The sequence below is a fragment of the Mastacembelus armatus genome, chromosome 1 (genome assembly GCF_900324485.2).
Source record: "Mastacembelus armatus chromosome 1, fMasArm1.2, whole genome shotgun sequence".
In the NCBI taxonomy this organism is placed as follows: domain Eukaryota; kingdom Metazoa; phylum Chordata; class Actinopteri; order Synbranchiformes; family Mastacembelidae; genus Mastacembelus; species Mastacembelus armatus.
The window spans coordinates 7493450-7501016 of record NC_046633.1 but is presented as its reverse complement, the minus strand read 5'-3'; the positions used below and the strand labels follow the sequence as shown (position 1 = coordinate 7501016).

General features: G+C 37.4%; 1 long non-coding RNA gene across 1 annotated transcript; it reads right to left on the bottom strand.

Moving 5' to 3' along the window:
• Window positions 1-2864: 2864 nt before the first annotated feature.
• On the bottom strand, window positions 2865-5074 carry LOC113128869 (uncharacterized). Its single transcript, XR_003295546.1, has 3 exons — window positions 4988-5074; window positions 3464-3514; window positions 2865-2990 (listed from the first exon to the last, which is right to left on the bottom strand). It is a non-coding gene; the product is annotated as an uncharacterized LOC113128869 (long non-coding RNA).
• Window positions 5075-7567: the final 2493 nt, after the last annotated feature.

Below are 7567 nucleotides of genomic sequence, written 5' to 3'. Positions count from 1 at the left end.
GTGTGTTTTGGGGGAGGGGTGTGCATTTTGGTTTGCAGACTCTACATGTAATGCACAGGGATGGGGTTACAGAGGACCTCTAATGCCGAGGTATTCAAGATATACTGTCTCTGACAGTGTTCAGCATTAAAACAAACATTGATGTCTCTTTAATCAAAGGAAAAAAATCATACTGAGTAAAATTACAATAAATTATGCAAACTCAACTAATAACCCACACTAAGTCTTGTTTGTTTGTTTTGTTTGTTTTTTTTGGGGGGGGGGGGGGGGGGTTCAGAGGGAAGTACAACTTTAACAAACTTTGTTGGCTGGGGAAGAATAATGATACAGTTTAAACAGGTCACGTATTTTGTTTTTAAAGGCGATATAAATCCTTCCTTCTTTTTCTCTTTCACTTTTTTAACAATTGTGTGTATCTTTGCCCTCAATGAGGACTGTACAGCTCTTTTGTGTTTTGTTTTCACCTTGTTGGTGTAGTTGCACATCTACAGTAACGTATCTTATTTTTGTAACTGTGACAAAAATATACACATGCAGTATAGGTGTATATATATATATATATATATATATATATATATATAGATAGATAGATAGATATATATATACATATACATATATATTCATAGAGAGAGCGTACTTATCAAAAAGCAATGTTGAGGGAGGGATTCTTTGTGTTGCACATGATTGTCTCTGGGTTGTTTTTTCTTTTCTGTCATTTTATTGTTGCACTGGAATCTAAGACGGTATGCTACAAATGTATAAGTCAATGTAATTTATTCAAATAAATACTGAGAAATGGTTATTGCCCTACCAGCTTTCAATTCATATACACGTCCTCTGGATTTTAACTCAAGCTAAAAGTACACTGATGATAGAATAAAAACAAATTTATTCTGAATAATTTAGGTTTCTTCCAAATCAGCTATTTTACTTTACTGCACTGCTCTAGCTGTTGTTGTCATTACACTGAGAAGACACAGCAGCAACCCAGCTCAGCAAACAGGAAACAACTAATTAGATGCATTATTTCTTTTCCACCTGCAACAAGCCAAACAAGACAAAATAGGTCAGTACCTGGAGAAAAGCCGCACAAGCACAGGGAGAACATGGAAGCTCCACCATGCTGCCCCTTAAAGGAACCAAAAGAAATAAACCAGTTACTATGAGTAATGTTGTAAATATTAAATGAATTTGGTCACACTCTTGTGTTATTCCTATGTACAAGTACCAAAAAACTGTATTTGGGTTGAGCCTGAAATGTGATCAATGTTGCACATTAACTAAAAGTATTTTAAGTAGCTGACATTAGTTTCACCTTAACCACCTGCAACACAAAAATGCTATAAGCTGACTCGCTAAACTCTGAACTTAGAAATTCTTAATTTGCTTCATATAAAATATAACACAAACAATACAGCCACCTCATGTTATCATTCGTTCATGATTATCACTTAAATATACAGAAATATAGCTGCAAATCACTACAAAAAAAATAAAAAATTCACCTTAACGTTCTTTGCTTTACAGAATTAATGCATTTAAGAAACTCACGCCTATTTTCAACAACTGAACTTATAAAGAAGATGTTTTGCACATTGAAACTCCATTGTGAAAGTCCCACCAGTACAATCATGAAATCCTGTACTATAATATTGATAATAAAAAGTAATATATATTCCTGCTGTTTCTGATGAACTTTCCAATCATGACAATCTGATAAACCAGGTCAGGTTATAACTGTTTGACAGTTAACATCAGACAAGCGGTGACACCTTTTGGTCCCCACCCATTATCTCTCACCACCAGTCAATCTGGCTACACCCTCTCTTCACATAGACAGTTTAACCCCTACTTTCCCTCTACACTGCTGCACTCACACACACAAATTAACATAACGCTCTGCTGTGTTGACACATCCAATATAGTGGGGTAAAGTCCTTCAGCAGATTAAGGCAGCCAGTTCTTTTGAACAGCATCAGAGCATGTCACTGTCACAGTCACACACCCTGTGGCCCGTCACCCCATGATCACAGCAAATATAGACACAGCCTGCACTTTGTTTGACCGGTTGCAGGTGAGATAAATCTACAAACACTTAAGCCAACCACAAAATACAGTAACTGGCATTGTCATGTGTGCAGGTGGATAATGTGGATATAGGGCGTCTTCTACTAAATGCTGTTTGTGAAATATTGCCAGTTTTCTCTCTCACATTGGAAGTAGAAGTGAAGCCTCCCCTAGTGGTGGCAGACTTACAGTGCTCAGCATGAAGCTTGCTTAGAATAAAGCGTATTTTTATCTTTACTAGTACTCTGGCCAAGTTTTTTGGTTTTTCTTTCTATGCCTTATTTGAAGGCAGAAAAAAAAAAACACATAGTGCTCAACCAAAGCCTGAAAACATGGGTAGTACTTTACTTACTGTAATGTGATGCTACTTGATACTTTCAGTTCTCCACATTTCAGACGCAAATATTTACCTTTTAAATTAATTGGAAATTTTCAGTTACTATTTACTTTTCAGATTAAGATCTTACTTATTTTACTGTTGATGCTTTAAGATAAAGATACAACTAATATTAATACTTATGCAATGTATTACTACTACTATTGCTACTTCTACGAAGTGTAGGTAAGAACACCACTGTAAAACAGTGTAACTATTGTCAAAGTACATCAAGTGGAAAAACACTTTAGACAATAAAGTCTATCACAATGGTCTCTCTTATCACTTCTATTTTTAAACTGCTCTTTATTTAGCACCACAGAGTAAAATGCATAATTTTAGTCAGTGCTAAATAATTGATCAGCAGCAGGTGTATCAAGTTGCTACCTGTTGATACTAAGAGCAATGGCACATTCAGTAACCTGTTGTAGAAATGAAAACTATTAACCTACCCAGTCAACTGAAAAGTCAGTTTGGCCTCTCCAACGTGACAGTTCAGTGCCTTTGTCTGCTCATCGCTGTAAACTGAATATTTGTGGGTTTGGAGCTGACAAAAGAAAAACAGAAAAAGAAGATGTCACTTTAACAATAAAGTTGAGGACTGAGTCAGTAGTAACGTTTCACTTGAGAGGCAACTAACAATTATTTCCATTTTCATAACTTTGCTGCTGAGCAATTATTTGATGAAAAAAATGTCTTCTCAAGCTTACTCATGCAGTCGGGTTGTTTTGTCAGCCAAAAATATTTAGACCAAAAAAAAAAAAATTCAACATATCTAAATTTCTGACCTTTCTTTTTTAAAAATGATTTGAGTCCTGTGTTGGTCCAGCATTACAAAAAGTTATATTCTTGGGCTCATGTTGGACAGTTTAGGAGATATCATCTGTTTTGTTTCATAGAATTTTCTTGCTTGTGAAAACCTGGCACATTTACCCATTATGCAACTCGGCCAACAACAGTGTGGTCAGAGATTCATGTGTTATGCTAATAGAAGCCAATATATAGCCCTGATGCGCTGACCTGAAGCAGAGGTGGGAGGGAGACCCAGCCGGCATTACCCCAAGTGATCCACTGAAGGAAAAAGAAAAAAAGAAAAGATTGTCAAAATTAAATTGCTGCCACAGACTTTTCTATCAATCAAATACTGAACTTGTTTGAATTTGTTTCAGCTGCAACTATGCGACCTTCTTTTACACTCTTTCCTTAATTAGTCTGTCAGCAAGCTGGAGAAAAAAGCTACCACCATTTTCTTTTTGTTACTGGCCAACTGTCAGAAGAAAAACACTGGTGGTCACAGTGCACATGGAAAATCTATGTACACATTCACACTCCTGTGTTCCAGGTAATGTACGTAATGTCATTTCTGACACATGCCCACACAGACACACACACACATACACACACACTGTAGGTCTGGGGGGGGGGGGCAGGAGGTTGTAATAAGACAAGCAATCCAGTAAAAAGCATTCCTCAGGCCCACTCTCCTGGTGGGTGGCCTGCTTGGACACTGCACCATCCAGACAGAAACTACTATTTCTAAAATTCCTCTGCAGCCATTGTGTCTGCCCACATCAGCCGGTGTTAGAGACACTGACGTGTGGCTGCGGCTGCGAAACTTTTCCAACAACCGATCATGTTGTACTTAATTGCCACAAGTTTTTTTTTTTTTTTTTTTTTTTTTTTTTAATTATTACCTGATATTTTGTACTTAAATTAAAAATCAAGGAAATAAAAACAAAAAAAAAAACTATTTAGGGCAAAGTTTCCCTTGTAAAACCCAATTGAACTAGCCTGTCTACAGAAGATTTAATGATTCATTTAGTCTGCATGTAAAGAAGAGCAATACTGCATTTTCAGTCAGCCACTCAGCTAGTCAGCCATGGCAAGCTTAAACTGGCAGAGTAGTCAGCCACTCCATCATATCTGACAGTTGAATCAGCCACAGCTCTTAATGCATGAATGGCAGGCTGCATCTATTTTCTGGCCAACCCCAAACCACAAATCTATAGAACCTCCTGTGTCTGACATTGTAACTGTTTGTTTCCAAATCACATTATAGTAAAACATCTCCAATAAACCAAAACCAGACATTGCAAGAGGTCAAGTAGAAGTAGAGGGGAAAACAGTATATACGCAATAGGAATATGAGGTGGAGAAAGAATATAAAAACCAAAAAAAGAGTAAAGAGCGGAGACTTCTCAGCATTCACACACAATCACACTCTAAGCAGCTGTAGGTGGGAGTATGCCAGTGTGTGTCATTACATGTTTTCCTGTAGCGTTTATACATAGTTTTGCTATTCAGCAGGAAAGCCCAACTCTCAACACCACACAGAGGCAGTTAATACCCTCGTCTGTCAGGGCCGCTCAAAGAGCAAGTGATTGGAGATGACAAACGAGGCAGTAAGACAAGTCCAGCAGCTATAAGGCAGCAGCAGCAGAGAAAGGGAGAGAAAAGAGGGGAGGCGGGGACTGAAAGGAGCAGGTAAGTGCCAACGTGAGCGGGTACTTTGTGTGGGTGTTCCTGCATATTTGTTCCTCTTACTGTGAGGGTCTCTCAGGGTCTGACGCCACACTTGTCTGTCAGGTCTGAGTTGGTTTCCAGCTCCACTTCCAACTCCAGCTCTGTCCCCCACGAAGAGTCTCTGTGACTCTGGTTACACACTGAAAGCCAAAACAGAGAGAAAATGCGTGTGGCCACAAAACACTCTTTTCTAAGTCCAAAAAAAAAGGAAATTGTGAGGATCAACATCACATCAAACTCACCAAACTGTAGGAAGTGTGTGTGTCAGACACCCTCTCTTTTCACCAGGCATGGACCAGTCCTCAGAGGTGTCCTCAGAGGCAGGATCAGTATCAACACTGTGATCCACGTTGTGCAATTCAATTCTTTTTCAGTTTGACTGCATTAAGTGTAATTAGCATCAGTGGAAATACTGCCAAAACATTTCAAGTACATCACACAGAGACTGAAAAAAAAAAAGAAACACAAAAAAATCCTGCACATTGTCAACACCTGTATTTCCGGTCGTCAGACTATCTTCAGGTGCAGCAACAAAGAAAATGTTAACATTTAATTTAGCTTCATTTACACTTGTCAGTCAATCTGTTTATTATCGAAATGATTTCCAAATAAAGTATCATCAATTACCACAAAGCCACTGAGGACAGCAGATGTGAACACGTCTGTTAATTTCTGGCTGCTTTATAGCATCTGGGTAGACTGACATAATAATTACAAAACAAACAAATGGTAGTTAGGTGACTAAAGTGGTTTATGCATTCACTGAGATAATAAGAGTTATGAGGCTCTTCTGAACTCTGGATATCTTGCCATTAATCAGTTACTTCATACTGACTCAACCTCACGCTGAAACAATTAAGGTTGTCAAAGTATTAGCGAAATGTCAAATTTCCCCCTTTGGAGCCAAATTAATCGAATTAAACAAAAAATACATAATTTATTTAATAGATTTCTACACTAATCTAATCTCATGGAACAGGTGTAACAGGTTATTTCATGTGAAGATGTCACTGCACGAGTAAACAAACTAGCAAAATATTTAAAAGACACATGGAAAACACTAGAATTAAATTTAGCTCTTAGGCCAAAAATGATTATCTATTAAGCACAGATGTAACTATTATTTAAACTATCTAGTGATCTAACAATAATTTTCTCAATTCATGGATTATTCGTTTTGTCTATAAAATATAAAACTAATGTTTTGGAATGTTTTGTTTTGTCAGTCAACTGCTCAGTTTACCAAATAACAAATTTTCTATCCAAACAATATAAAAATGTCAAATCAGTTTATACACAATAAAACAAATAATAAAAATATTTGAACAAAGTTTTAACAAATTATTCTGAGTCACTGAGTGCATTAACTTCAGTGTCGCTTATTCTTGGTCATAAACCTCTCTATAGTGGCTCAGCTTGCAAAAGTGTAAGTCGACAGTGAACCAGAGCGAAGGGCTTTCATGACAAATGGTGCCAGGTTAAGGGCCAGCCGCGCAGCATGCAAAACAGTACAATGGGACCGCATTTGGTGTGCAAATCCACCTGTCCATTCAAATTGTGTCCCAAACAAAAAGTTGATAAACAAATAAATTAACCAGAGGGGGGAAAGAAATCTAGAAAAAAAAAAAGACTTTTTTTTTTTTTAAAAAAAAGCTGTTTCTTCAGCTTTTAATTACAAGAGGTAACAGGTTCAAACACTTTCAAAGGTAAAAATTAGAATCAATTCAGATGGCAAAAATAATAATACAGCTTATACTGATAAAGATATTATGATATAAAAAAAAGTGTCAGAAGTTCCTCATTCAGAGTTAAGGAGGAGTCTGAGCAGCCAGGCGGTGGAACTGGTCTGTTTCTGGATCTATTCTCCTACTTTAATCCCAGAGACAGTCACACCCATCACACTGCCACTGTGGAGCTGAAACCTCTCTCCGCATGACAGCATGTTTGAGTTCATTAACCTGCAACCACAGCCCAAATCGTACACACACACATATATAATAAATATGCATATGTGCACACAGGTGTACAAACTAAATGGCACGGCCACACACAATTCAATTCACACAAGTCTTGTTTCATGGGAATTTGTTATATCCTTATTGCTGTACACCTGCACCTTTAAGTTGTGAAGAACTGCTGAGGTGTTAGACTAACACAACATTCGTTCTGTCTCCCTGTGGTTTTTGCCACCTCACTGGGCACTAAAGGCACCCAGACATACAGGTAAAACCTATTATTTTATGAAAGAATCCAGTATAACTTGTCAAGCAGCAAAGCTTCATCTGATTGAACAAATCTAAGAATAGCTTTGCATGTAAACTACAGACTAACAAAGTATGTGTTTATTACTAATACAACACAATAACTCCATCCATGCAACCTTCGCTGCACTTCTTTTTTTGTTTTTTTTATCTCTGCTACCTCCTTTATCCTAACTTCAGCTCTAGATTAACTACTGATCCGGCTCCCATTATTTCCCATTGTTGCCCATCATTTGTGATCATCTATTATGATAACAATACATTCACCACTGTAACTGCTGACATCAGACAGTCAGTGATTTAGCAAGATTACAGGACATACTTTATTTACAGATAAAAC